Source organism: Bubalus kerabau, chromosome 1 (genome assembly GCF_029407905.1).
Source record: "Bubalus kerabau isolate K-KA32 ecotype Philippines breed swamp buffalo chromosome 1, PCC_UOA_SB_1v2, whole genome shotgun sequence".
Lineage (NCBI taxonomy): Eukaryota > Metazoa > Chordata > Mammalia > Artiodactyla > Bovidae > Bubalus > Bubalus kerabau.
Window position 1 is genome coordinate 198,641,495 of NC_073624.1, and position 14,932 is coordinate 198,656,426.

General features: G+C 39.1%; 1 long non-coding RNA gene across 1 annotated transcript; it reads left to right on the forward strand.

The window, feature by feature from the left end:
• Positions 1 to 3,068: 3,068 nt before the first annotated feature.
• LOC129629357 (uncharacterized) lies at positions 3,069 to 6,268 on the forward strand. Its single transcript, XR_008703196.1, has 3 exons — positions 3,069 to 3,147; positions 5,730 to 5,903; positions 6,057 to 6,268. It is a non-coding gene; the product is annotated as an uncharacterized LOC129629357 (long non-coding RNA).
• The last annotated feature ends 8,664 nt before the right edge of the window (positions 6,269 to 14,932 follow it).

Here is a 14,932-nt window from a genome sequence, read left to right on the forward strand (position 1 = left end):
TTATGTGTAAGATATTTGAGGGCTTCCCTGGTGGTTCGCAGTAAAGAAACTGCCTGCCAATGCGGGAGACTGGGGTTTGACCCTTGGGTCAGGAAGATCCTCTGAAGAAGAAAATGGCAGCCCACTCCAATATTCTGGCCTGGGAAATCCAAGGGACAGAGGGGCCTAGCCAGCTACAGTCCATGGGGCCTCAAAAAAGTCAAACATGAGCCAAGGGATAGAGGCAGCAACTAGCAGCTGAAAAAGGCAAGGAAACCTGTTCTCCCCTCGGAACCTCCTAAGGAACCAGCCCTGCTGACACTTTTGACATTAGCCCAGTGAAGCTGAGTTCAGACTTCCGACTTCCAGAACCTTAAGAGAACACATTTACAGTGTTGTAAGCAGCTGAGTTTGTGGTAATTTGTTATAACAAATGTAGAAGATGAACCATATTCATGGACCAAAAGGTTCTTCTCTGGAGAAAGAGACATAAAATTCTGTTGGGGATGAGGAGATGAGGGCTCTTCTGCAAATACATAGATTAACTTCATTCAAAAGCTATTTTACACACAGCCTTCCTTTCAGAGCCCTTATCTTAAATTAGAGGGAAAATATCACAGCAAGGAAAAACTGGCATTTGGTAAATTTTTTAAATTATAACTTATCTTAAAGATATTTGCCATGGCTAGAGACAGTCCTTGTGAAGCAGTTGGCCTTTAAATAGAGAAAATAATGATCCAAGTTTCAGATTCCTGCATTAGGGTTTATTACATGCGATGTCTGGGTTATATTAAACTCCTGGAAATCAGGGTTTATAATAGAATGGCTGACATACCCTTAACGTTAATAGCCTTTCCAAGTACTGCAATAGTGAGCATTACTTTTTAATGTCATAAAATGATGGTTAAAACACTACAGAATTTTCTCAAGACAGATAAGCAGGTGTTCAAGAGAGCAGAACTATTTAAACTTCATTGATTTATGGTCTATCTTATATTGAAGGCCAAAAGTTTTATTGAATTCCCATAGTAGATACTCTGAACTTAATTTTCTAAAACAGTAGGGCTATTTCAGAACTCCCCATATATATTAACTTCTTCATTTTAACACTTGTGCTTCTGTATACTAGGCATAAGGAAATAGAAGCTGTAGCCAAAAGTGTCAGTTTCTCTGTGTTCTCTCTTTATTGGTTGACTTTTCAAAGAACATTGTTTGTAATAAAACCCAATGCATAGCTACTAAATCATATAATCTAGGAACACAAGCCCCCGACTAATCATTTAAGCTGCACAATATTTCTGTCATCCTTTAACACTGTGAATATGATATAACTTCTTATTTAGTGTGAAAGAATGCCAAGGCATTTATCATCACTCTTTCCCTCCCAGTTGCTCTTTCAACTCACCCCTAACCCAGTATCTCCAATCTTTATGCTGCCTGCCAGAAAGTAAAGTGGCTATCAGAAAAACCCCAATAAACTATCAAACATTTTATATGATTTGTTAACATTTTCTGCTGGTTTACATAAAAATCAATATTCTTATAACTGTAGGACCCAACCCTAATGATTTAGTGAAACTGATATTTACTGCGAAATCAAATAGAAATACCATTAGCTATTAAAACTAAGTAACATTAGGGAAAGCTAGAAGCAAAATAATTACTATTATTTAGATATGTGGATACCAAAGCATCTGAAATCCCAACTTATCTTTAGTACTGACTGTAATAGCAATAAATCGCTCCCGAGAGGAATTCTTGGAGGGTGAGTCAGGCAGTGTATGAATAAACTCACAGCTTATAATACATTATTAACTCCTTGGCTTTCCTCTCTCTGTTTCCAGGATCTGATAACAAAATGAGCCAAACCTAGGAAACAAAACGGTGTTAGAAGCATGTCAAGAAGAAAATGACAACACATTCTCAAAAAATTAAAAACTTTTCCAGTAACAGTTCAGGGAACCTTAGAACCCATCTGATTTGATTGACATATTTAATGTAACTTCTACACATGTGAATAATTTTGTTACAATCAAAGAATATTAGCAAAGGCATGTCCCTTTAAAAATAGATATGGGATGGGGAGATAAATTAGAAGTTTGGGATTAACATATACACACTACTTTACATAAAATGGATGTCCAACAAGGACCTCCTATATAGCACAGGGAACTAACTCAGTATTTTATGATAACTTAGAAAGGAACATTTCTTTTTATTCACTTCAGTATTCTTGCCTTGAGAGCCCCATGAACAGTATGAAAGGCAAAAAGATACGACACTGAGAGATGAACTCCCCAGGTTGGTAGGTGTCCAATATGTTACTGGAGAATATTGGAGAAATAACTCCAGAAAGAATGAAGGACGAGGCTAAAGCAAAAGCAACACCCAGTTGTGGATGTGACTGGTGATGGAAGTGAAGTCTGATGCTGTAAATAACAATACTGCATAGGAACCTGGAATCTTAGGTCCACAAATCAACATAAATTGTAAGTGGTCAAATAGGAGATGGCAAGAGTGAATATGGACATTTTAGGAATCAATGAACTAAAATGGTCTGGACTAGGCGAATTTAATTCAGATAACCATTATATCTACTACTATGGGCAAAAACCCTTAGAAAAAATGGAGTAGCCCTCATAGTAAACAAAAGGGTCCAAAATGCAGTACTTGGATCTCAAAAACGACAGAATGATCTCTGTTCATTTTCAAGGCAAACTATTCAATATCAGAGTAATCTAAATCGATGCCCCAACCACAAATTTCAAAGAAGCTGAATTAATTCAATGAAGACCTACAAGACCTTCCAGAACTAACACCAAAAATGATGTCCTTTACATCACAGGGGACAGGAATGCAAAAGTAGGAAGTCAAGAGATATCTGGAGTAACAGGCAGTTTGGCCTTGGAATACAAAATGAAGCAGGGCAAAGGTTAATGGAGTTTTGCCAAGGGAACGCATTGGTCATAGCAAACACCATCTTCCAACAACACAAGCGAAGACTCTACACATGGACATCACCAGGTGGTCAATACCGAAATCAGATTGATTATATTCTTTACAGCTGCAGCTGAAGAAAAGCTCTATAGAGTCAGCAGATTACGAACTCCTTATTGCCAAATAAGGACTTAAATTGAAGAAAGCAGGGAAATCCACTAGCCCATTCAGGTATGACCTATAAATCAAATCCCCTACAATTATATAGAAGAAATGAGAAATAGATTCAAGGGATTAGATCTGATCGACAGAATGAAGAACTATGGATGGAGGTTTGTAATAATGTACAGGAGGCAGTGATCAAAACCATCTCCAAGAAGAAGAAAAAAGGCAAAATGGTTGTCTGAGGAGACCTTACAAATAGCTGAGAAAAAAGAGAAGCAAAAGGCAAAGGAGAAAAGGAAAGATATACCCATCTGAATACAGAGTTCCAGAGAATAGCAAGGAGAGATAAGAAAGCCTTCCTAAGTGATAAATGCAAAGAAATAGAGGAAAACAATAGAATGGGAAAGACTAGAGATCTCTTCAAGAAAATTAGAGATATCAAGGGAACATTTCATGCAAAGATGGGCACAATTAAGGACAGAAATGGTATGGACCTAACAGAAGCAGAAGATATTAAGAAAAGGTGGCAAGAATACACAGAAGAACTATACAAAAAAGATCTTAATAACCCAGATAACCACAATAGTGTGACCACTCACCTAGAGCTAGACATCCTGGAATGTGAAATTAAGTGGGCCTTAAGAAGCATCACTATGAACAAAACTAGTGGAGGCGAGGAATTCCAGCTGAGCTATTTCAAATCCTAAAAAAGATGCTGTGAAAGTGCTGCACTCAGTATGTTAGCAAATTTGGAAAACTCAGCAGGGGAGACAGGGTTGGAAAAGGTCAGTTTTCCTTTAAATCCTAAAGAAAGGCAATGCCAAAGAATGTTCAAAGTACCACACAATTGCACTCATGTCACACACTAGCAAAGTAATGCTCAAAATTCTCCAGGCCAGGCTTCAGCAGTATGTGAAATAAGAAATTTCACATGTTAAGCTGGATTTATAAAAGGCAGGGGAAACAGAGATCAAATTGGCAACATCTGTTGGATATTTAAAAAAGCAAGAGAGTTCCAGAAAGACATTTACTTCTGCTTCATTGACTATACTAAAGCCTTTTCTGTGTGTATACAATGACTGTTGAAAATTCTTAAAGAGATGGGAATAGCAGACCACCTGACCTGCCTCCTGAGAAATCTGTATGCAGGTCAAGAAGCAACAGTTAGAACCAGATATGCAAAAATGGACTGGTTCCAAATTTGGAACGAGTATGTCAAAGCTGTATATTTTCACCCTGCTAATTTAACTTACATGCAGAGCACATCATGAGAAATGCTGGGCTGGATGAAGCACAGGCTGGAATAAAGATTGCCAGGAGAAATATCAATAACCTCAGATATGAAGATGACACCACTCTTTATGGCAGAAAACAAAAAGAACTAAAGAGCATCTTGATGAAAGTGAAAGAGGAGAGTGAAAAAGTTGGCTTAAAACTCAACATTCAAAAAATGAAGATCATGGCATCCGGTCCCATCACTTCATGGCAAATAGATGGGGAAACAATGGAAACAGTGACAGACTTTATTTTGGGGGGCTCCAAAATCACTGCAGATGGTGACTGCAGCCATGAAATTAAAAGACGCTTGCTCCTTGTAAGAAAAGCTATGACTAACCAAGACAGCATATGAAAAAGCAGAGACATTACTTTGCCAACAAAGGTCCATCTAGTCAAAGCTATGGTTTTTCCAGTAGCCAGGTATGGATGTGAGAGTTGGACCATAAAGAAAGCTGAGTGCTGAAGAATTGATGCTTTTGAACTGTGGTTGGAGAAGACTCTTGAGAGTCCCTTGGACTGCAAAGAGATTAAATTAGTTAATCCTAAAGGAAATCAGCCCTGAATATTCATTGGAAGGACTGATGCTAAAGCTGAAACTCCAATACTTTGGCCACCTAATGGGAAGAACTGACTCACTGGAAAAAACCCTGATGCTGGAAAAGACTGAAGGAAGAAGAAGGGGATGAAAAAGGATAAGATGGTTGGAGGGCATCACCAACTCAATGGACTTTAGTCTGAGCAGGCTCCAGGAGTTGGTGAAGGACAGGGAAGCCTGGAGTGCTGCAGTCCATGGGGTCACAAAGAGTCTGACACAACAGAGCAACTAATTGAACTGAGAAAGGAAAAGAATCTTAAAAAGAATAGATACATGTATGTGTGTAACTGAATCATTTTGCTGTTCACCTGAAACTAAAACAACATTGTAAATCAACTATGCTTCAATTACATATTTTAATTAAAAAAATTAAAAGATGTCAATATAAAGTTGTTTTAAAAGGCTAGGTCTGATGCCAGAGTGTACTCTGATATGCTTTCAACAAAATCACTTTTATTATTTAGTCAAAATTGGTCTGCTTCACTGAAATTTATCATGGTTCATTCAATTCCAAATGCCAAGGAATTGGATTGAGAGGGAAGCCTTCATTTTTTAAATAAATAAAAGACACACAAAATGGTTTAAGTTTCTTTTTTAGCCTAATCAGTAAAATATAGAGATTATTAACTTACACACAATATTATTTTCTTTGTTTATAAGATTGTGTTTTCTGATTGTTTTAAAAACATCAAACAGGAATATGATCAAACAGAACTTTTCTTCTATGAAAAATGAACAAATTCCCCTGCACTTATTTTTCATTTTCTTTGCCAAGTGGAAGGTATGGAACAGTGAGGTGACTGAAGATCAGAGAAGCTAGAATTCTCACCCTCTTCTGTGGCTGGAAAACCCTGCAAGAAGGCCTGTACTTTGCCATATAACAAGAGTAACTGTGACCTGACTTGAGTTATAACAACTTTTCTGACCTTAACACCCTGTTCCTTGACAGGTAATTTCTATATTCAGATTTCCTAAAATAATCCTACAGCTTCCAAATTGTTTAGACACTTTTTGACAATAGAGAGTTTTCTAGTTTAGAGAACTTTCAACATGCCTGTCCTCTGAAATAAAATTTCTGACTTTCACTTTCACTTTTCACCAGTGCTTTAGGAAAGGAATTGGGACCCTGAGGGAAACTGGAAGAAGTGTCAAGAAAGAAGGAACCTTACAACATGGCAGAGCCAAATTATATAGTACAGCATAGTCATGCAGGAATTTTAGATACATTTCCACGAATAATGTTACAATTAACACATTATTGATGGGGGTGGGGGTGGGGGGCAAAAACTAATGCCTGTGGCTGTAATAGGTCTCCAATCAAGAATGTGTTAATAGATGTTTCCTCTTTATGCGATATGGCCTCTCTACTATCCCCTAAACCTTTAGCTAAAACCTACTTTAAGTAGGAACGCTGGCAAAGTGAACTGAGACCCAAGTGATGAACCCAGGAGAGTGGGAAAGGCAATGGCGTAAAGCAACTGATGACCAAATGGAAGACAATCCCCCACATCCCACAGGGACAACAGGAAGTTGACTCCTACAGGGGGTGCATGAAGGGACGGGAAGGCTACATCTTGCCATCTAGAGCTAAGGTCCATTAAGTCAATAGGCATGTAAATGATGTTAGGGGAGAAAAAGAATCCCAACAAGAACCTATACTATGCCTTTCCCTGGAGTTGGAAGTATCAGCAGGGGTAGGGGGTGGGCAGTGATGTCTGAAAACTGGGAATACAGGCATAAAGAAATCAATCTGAGAACCTAATGTGGCTTTGACTTCTTGTCAGCATATAAGCATGCTCACATCTATACCACCTTAACACAGAGCTACATAATAAACACTCTATCTGGACTTTAATCACCATATTGTTTCACTCCTGCACACCACAGTCCTATATATTAGAAGAGTTGTCTACGAACACTATGTTCACTTCCTCACCTCACATCCTCTTTTTAATCCGTACCAGTCTGCTTCCACTAATTATCACTGATTTTTCAATAAGTTCACAAAATGACCATCTTTTAAATTCTACAGTTTGTGAATACTATTTAGTCATTGTCTATTTTAAATAAAGACAGAGGCTCTAACAATTAATTTTGAAAATGAAAAAACTTACTGATCAGTGTGTGCGTGCTCAGTGATGTCCGACTCTTTGTAACCCCATGGACTGTAGCTGGCCAGGCTCCTCTGTCCATGGGATTTTCCAGACAAGAATACTGGAGAGGGTTGCCATTTCCTTCTCCAGAGGATCTTCCTGACCCAGGGACTGAACCCGCATCTTCTGCATTGGCAGGCCAGTTCTTTACCCCTGAGCCACCTGAGAATCCCTTCCAATTTAACAAGTAAACACAATTTCATATTTCACTGTTGTGAAAACTAACAGGCACTTTTTCATCTGTCTCTTACTTGCTCTCTTTGCTTCATTTGGTACTCATGATCCCTTTATCCTATTTCAGAACTCTCTCTTCAACTTCCTTTTATAACTTTGGCCTTTTCAATTTCATTAGCCTCACTTTCACCTCACTTTCAAAGCCTCACTTTGCAGCTCGTAAATAACAGTATCAGAGTAAGAGAGAGCAAAATGCATTCTGAATTCTACAGGAGGCTTTGTATGACTAGGTTACAGAAGGTGGGTAGAACAACAACTCATCTGAAAGATCAGATGAGTGACCAGGGGTCGGATCATAAAGGGTTTTGTAAACCAGAGTAAGATCTCAAGATTGACCTTCAGATCAATGTACAGTTATTGAAATGAGTGATGATCAATTTGGAATGTTATAGTCAGATTTTTCATCTTAGAAGTTCATTTTGGAGAAAGAACTGCGTATATAAAGAGTTTGGAAGAAGGAAGACCAGATAAAGAGATGCTGGGATCATTCAAATGTGTAATTATAGTGGTCAGGACGTATACATGTTCTATGGGTAAAGGAGATAAAAGAAGTGGAAAAATTCAAGAGATATTCTGGAAGCAGAACTGATAGAACTGGATGGTTGCATTGAGATAACATATATGGGAGGAGGAAGAAAAGAAGGAGACAGAGAGAGGTGGGCTGATACATTTAAGGGCCCTCCACCCACGTGAAAATGTCCAGTGTGTAATTGGATACTTGTATCTGAATTTCAGCAGAGAAATTTGGACTGAAATATAATTTTGGAAATCATGAGAGTATAAAAAATAATTGGAGAGGTGCATTTGACCATTGAGTTCCTCCTCTCCTGTATTTACCATCTTCACATCAAACTGTAAGAACATAACCATGGGCTGAACAAACAGTTGCACTGAGTGCTCTAATGCCTGGTAAGGAATGAATTACAGAGACCCATTTGGAGCTTCAGACACTCAATCCAGGCTTTTTGATGTCTTCTACATAAATCTGTAAACATTAAAAGAGAGAAGGGCCAGGAAGAACGAACAGAACAGGTGACCTCAGAAGAAACAAAGACAATCCACAAAAGAGAACTGTTTGAAAGAGAATTGTTTAAAGAACTGTACAGATTGTACTATTGTACTGAGAATTGTTTAAAAACTCTCATGATAACAGCAGGGATGTGACAGAATATTATATCCATAACAAATAAAAGTAGAAGCTTCTGTGATAGGAACTATCAGAAATCAAGAAAATGTTCCTCAAAATTAAAAATATTAGTATCAAAATTAAAATTTTGATCGGAATTTGGGAAGAAAAATTTGAGTAAATTTCCCAAGAGGTAGAATAAAAAGGCACAAATAGAGTATATGATAAACACCAGTTACGAGACAAAGATAATTCACAAGGTCCAACATCCAGTTAGTTCACTCAAACTGCATTCAGATGCTCAAAGCAGCTGCTTTATTTCTTATAGATAGGCAATTTCATGAACCCTATGCGTTCCCTGCCTGGTCAGTTACAGAAACCTATATTTTAGTCCAAACCAGTAAATTCAACCCAATGCAATAATTTTAAACCTTTTTTAGTAAAACTTCACCCTTTTGATTTCCATCCATTTCCTCTGCTCCTCCAAGATGACAAGTAGTTAGGGGAAAGGAAATTGTGTCATCTGTACTTTCAGGCAACGTGACTGAAGGCAAAATAGAGGCCTTAGATCTGCCAACATTCTCCTCTTGTGCATCTCAACCACTGAGCACCAGCCAGCCCTGCTGATGCTCCCTGGCCAGCGTGCCATCAACCCGGTCCTGAAAGGCCATGAGGAACTCTCTGAGCATCTTTGTGCCCCACCTGGATCTCAGCCATCATAGCTTCTGAACACTGTGGCTTCTCCTGCCAGGGCACCTTGCCCCTTGCCACAAAAGGCCAGAGACCACTGACCATCAGCTTAACCAGCTTCTGTTTCTTTTCTGGGAACTCAGGAATGCTCAGAAAGTACACTCTGACTCCTTCCACCTAGCTAGGTTGGGCCACTGAATTTACCTTCATGTCGCAAACCCCCAGACTGGTTCGTGAGGCTTACGGAATACCTTCCTCTACTGCCCCAACCAAAGAACAAACATTCCTCTCAATCAATTGAGCACAATGTCTGCACTGCGGTGAAAAGCCCAGGGAGTGTAGATCTGGTCACATTTCCCCTTTTAGTCTCCTGTATTCAGCAACCACCCCGTAGGAACAAGAGGAGCAGGTCTGGAATGTGTACTCTCTCCGGTCCTCCTTTGCCCTACTTAAGGTATATTATTTTCTATGGTCTTGTCCACCAAGTCTGTCCCTTTTGATGTGTTAGAGGGGTACGTAAAGGAATTTAGGGAGCTTCTGTCTCTCTTAGATATTGCAAGATTTCAAGTCTATCACTTTGCTTTGACCTCAAGTATCTCTTGTAAGTATCAAAAGCTAAGTATAGACTCTTTGCAACACTACTCTAAAAATTCTAACCCTATTTTTTAAGGCAAAGTGATGCTTCAAGTTAACCATAGAAAAGTCCATGTACAAAGAATGGCAAAAAAAAAAAAAGAGAGAGAATATTAATATATTGTAATATACTCTCGTGTTAACATACTGTCTTGAGAATTTAAAATATCTTCTTGAGCTTTAATGGCTACTTCTGGGAGTGTGCCTGTGGCAGTAGGAAGTAATGGGGACAATATAGTTGGAGTTTTTCCTTTGTCTCATAACATGCATCATTTTACTATTTTAATTAACACTTTGAACCATGGGGAATTAGAACAATACTCTTGCCCATACCTTGGGTAAGGAATAATATCTCCTTGCCCGACAGCATCACCTCTTTCATACCAGAAAGATATTAATAGTAGTAGAGACTGACAGACAATCTCTGTGCTTAGTGGAATAGTGGTTTCTTAAGAGATATCAATCACAGGGGAGGCAATGTGATAGCATGTTGAGCAGGCTAACCCCACAGAGCCTCTTCTTGAGCTCATAAATTGTAATATTCTGGCCTCATAAATAGCCAAAGGACAAAGCTCAGATAAGTATTCTCATATTCAAGCTGATTAGTACTAGTGTTTCTGTAGTTTCACTTACATCCCACTCTTCCTCCTATACTACTCTTAAAGCCCCGTACTTCATCTCTCCTCTTCTCTGCCCTTATCATCCAAGCTTTTATCATTTCTTACCTTAATCAATGGGCTTTTGCCATTTCATACCTTGTCCGCTAGTCATGTATGGATGTGAGAGTTGGACTATAAAGAAAGCTGAGCGCCAAAGAACTGATGCTTTTGAACTGTGGTGTTGGAGAAGAATCTTGAGAGTCCCTTGGACTGCAAGGAGATCCAGCCAGTCCATCTTAAAGGAGATCAGTCCTGAGTGTTCATGGAAGGACTGATGTTGAAGCTGAAACTCCAATACTTTGGCCACCTGATGTGAAGAACTGACTCATTTGAAAAGACCCTGATACTGGGAAAGATTGAAGGTGGGAGGAGAAGGGGACGACAGATGATGAGATGGTTGGATGGCATCACCGACTCAATGGACATGAGATTGAGTAAACTCTGGGAGTTGGTGATGGACAGGGAGGCCTGGCGTGCTGTAATCCATGGGGTCGCAGAGAGTTGGACATGACTCAGTGACTGAACTGAACCTTGTCCTCTGCTCTATACCTGCTACCTTCAATAAATATTTATGACAGTGAATGAATAAGTGGATGAATACCTGATTTTGAGTCACTGAAATCTAGTTGGCATCCTCCATGCTCTTTATTATAGATTATTCAATAACTCATAGTTTCATTGAGTTAGACAAGGCTATGGTCCACATGATTAGATTGGTTAGTTTTCTGTAATTGTGGTTTTCAGTCTGTCTGCCCTCTGATGGCACAGAAGGCAATGGCACCCCACTCCAGTACTCTTGCCTGGAAAATCTCATGGACAGAGGAGCCTGATGGGCTGCAGTCCATGGGGTCGCTAAGAGTCGGACACAACTGAGTGACTTCACTTTCACTTTTCACTTTCCTGCATTGGAGAAGGAAATGGCAACCCACTCCAGTGTTCTTTCCTGGAGAATCCCAGGGACAGGGGAGCCTGGTGGGCTGCCGTCCATGGAGTCGCACAGAGTCAGACATGACTGAAGCGACTTAGCAGCAGCAGCAGTTATTCAATAAAGAAAAATAATTTAAAATCATTTCTTTGGTACTCTAAATGTTTCCCTATTACAAAGGGAAATTCTACTTGATTCATAAAGTAGCATATTTTAAATCATGTTAGTATATTTTTGAGCCATACACATGACATTAAAATATTTTCTTAAGTCAGCCAGTCAGTTCAGTCACTCAGTCGTGTCCGACTCTTTGCAAACCCATGGACTGCAGCACACCAGGCTTCCCTGTCCCTCACCAATTCCCAGCACTTACTCAAACTTATGTCCATTGAGTCAGTGATGCCATCCAGCCATCTCATCCACTGTTGTCCCCTTCTCCTCCTGCCTTCAATCTTCCCAGCATCAGCGTCTTTTCTAGTGAGTCAGTTCTTTGCATCAGGTGGAGCTTTAGCATCAGTCCTTCCAATGAATATTCAGGATTGTTTTCTTTTAGGATGGACTGGTTGGATCTCCTTGCAGTCCAAGGGACTCTCAAGAGTCTTCTCCAACACCACAGTCCAAAAGCATCAATTTTTCAGCACTCAGCTTTCCTTGTAGTCCAACTCTCACATCCATACATGACTATTGGAAAAACCATAGCTTTGACTAAATGGACCTTTGTTGGCAAAGTAATGTCTCGATTTTTTAATATTATGTCTGAAAGTGAAAGTGAAGTCACTCAGTTGTGTCCAACTCTGTGCGACCCCATGGACTGCAGCCTACCAGGCTCATCCATCCATGGGATTTTCCAGGCAAGAGTACTGGAGTGGGGTGCCATTGCCTTCTCCGAATATTATGTCTAGGTTGGTCATAACTTTTCTTCCAAGGAGCAAGCATCTTTTAATTTCATGGCCCCACCATCTGCAGTGATTTTGGAGCCCAAAAAAATAAAGTCTGTCACTATTTCCATTGTTTCCCCATTAAGGACCTAGATGTTTCTGCAAGCCTTTCCTAATTATTCGCTCCTCCAAATATTTCATTTGACCAATTAATATACAATTTGAATAAAGCACAAAAAATAGTGATCTGATTATTTAAATGTTGAGATAAAAAAGCTGTTCATGAAGAATTGTAGGTAGTTTATATAGGCTTTTGGGCTTCCCTGGTAGCTCAGCAGGTAAAGAATCCACCTTCTATGCAGGAACTGCTGCTGCTGCTTCTAAGTCACTTCAGTCATGTTCGACTCTGTGTGACCCCATAGACATCAGCCCACCAGGCTCCCCCATCCCTGGGATTCTCCAGACAAGAACACTGGAGTGGGTTGCCATCTCCTTCTCCAATGCATGAAAGTGAAAAGTGAAAGTGAAGTCGCTCAGTCGTGTCTGACTCTTTGCGACGCCATGGACTGCAGCCCACCAGGCTACTCCTGGTTCAATTCATGGGTCAGGAAGTTCCCCTGGACAAGGGATAGGGTACCTACTCCAGTATTCTTGGGCTTCTCTGATGGTTCAGATGGTAAAGAATTTGCCTGCAGTGAGACCTGGGATTGATCCCTGACTTGGGAAGATTCCCCTGGAGGAGGGCATGGCAACTTACTCCAGTATTCTTGCCTGAAGAACCCCCATGGACAGAGGAGCCTGGTGGGCTACAGTCCATGGGGATCGCAAAGAGTTGGACTTGACTGAGCAACTAAGCGCAGCACAGCACATTAGGTTGCTATATTATTTTGAAATAAAAGTATTCTGAAGTCCTTGCTAAATAATGATGCTTTATAAGAATAGAAAGGAAATAGTTTAAAAGAGAACTAGAAATAACTCAGTAAACTTCTGCATAAAAATACACTTTGAAGGTGGGTTAGAAATTATTCAGCTATCTCTTACCCCTCCTCACAGACACATGATCACACAGAGAATCTCTCTCTTTATTTCTCTCTCTCACTTTTGTTCTCTCTGTAATTTTTTGAGGTTCATAATTAGAAACTTGAAATTTCTCTGTGACCTTAAAAAGGAATTCTTCCCTAACCAGGAGACGGGTGGGTTTGGGGAGTTGAGATTATTAGTAATATTAATGAATGAAACATATAGAGATGCTTTCAAAGCTTAATCAGGCTCTAAAATTAGCCCCTAGACTTGCTGGCAAATTACCAAATCACTAAAGTCCTGATTCCAGGACAGAAATATGACCTTATTCAATCATTATTTACAGAAAAGAACATTTCATGCTTTCAAATGCACTGGTGGAACATTTTTCCATCCTCTATTTAGTCTCAAAACAATACTTGGCCAAGTGATTTTTTTTAATCTGCTAGTATGATAGTTCTTATTTTTACAGGCCACTCTAATCATCTTTTTTGCCAGCCTGGGGATTAATGTCTGTGTGTGATGTTTAACAGCTATCCCAAACAATCAGGATAGCTGGCAATAACTTCACAGTAATTTAGATGCCTTGAAATCTCTGACTTATGAAACCATCAGCTCATCCAACTCTGACATCATTAAGTAGGACCATTCTTTTTATCAGTAAATTCACTTGGTTCTTTCCAGGCTCTGCCCTTCCAAGTTCTGCATAAAGCATTGTTTAAAATGTATAAATTATTACATTTACATGGGATATTATGATCGAATAATTAGAAGACCAAGCAGTCTCTTATACCCTACCATTCCCATGACTTATCCATTTTTGAATTAAGTATTGAATCTTTTCACCTTCATTGGTTAGGTTTATATGGAACAGTCTCTTCATCAGAGAGGAAAATCTAGTTCAGACAATGACTTTGCTCATCAATATGTGGGTTAAAAAAAAATAAGAAAGAAACAATTTGAGCCTTAAAATATAGCTAAATAAGCTGAAGCCTAAAATGGTATCACCTAAAAGTCAGAATACTAATTCTTATTGAAATCCACTATGTTTAAAATTTGAGTTAAATCAGGTACACTCTTGTAATTTCCTGAGCATTTGTCTTGAACACTAATTAGAAAATCTGGAGATAGTACTTGATATTCCTAACATGTCCCAGAAGCCTTTGTGTTCATTCTTTCTATTCCAACCTCTCATTTGGAAGCAATCCAGAATCTCACAATCAGACAAACTTGACCCACCAAGATTCACTTTCTCAATGTGTATCACTCAGGGAGACCATGAGAACAATTACTTAGTGTATGAGTGAGAGAAAGTAAGAAAAGGTCTTCTATTACAATGACATATAAAACAATTTTCCATCAAGAGTATATTCAGCTCTTTATAAAACAAAGGTGTTGTTTCTTTGCTTTTGTACACAGATATGTCTTTAAACATGCAAGAGAAACCACACAGAATAAGTAACTGGAAATCAATCATGTCAACATTATGCTCTGCTTATTTCTAAACCATAGGCTGGAATTGAGCTGACCTAGACTTTGATCAATGTCAATATAACCGCTGGCAACATGATTTTTTTTTTTTTTTAAAAAAAGGACTCCAAGAGTAATGAAAATGAAAATATAACCTATGACACTGATTTAAGTTTTGACAGACATTTTT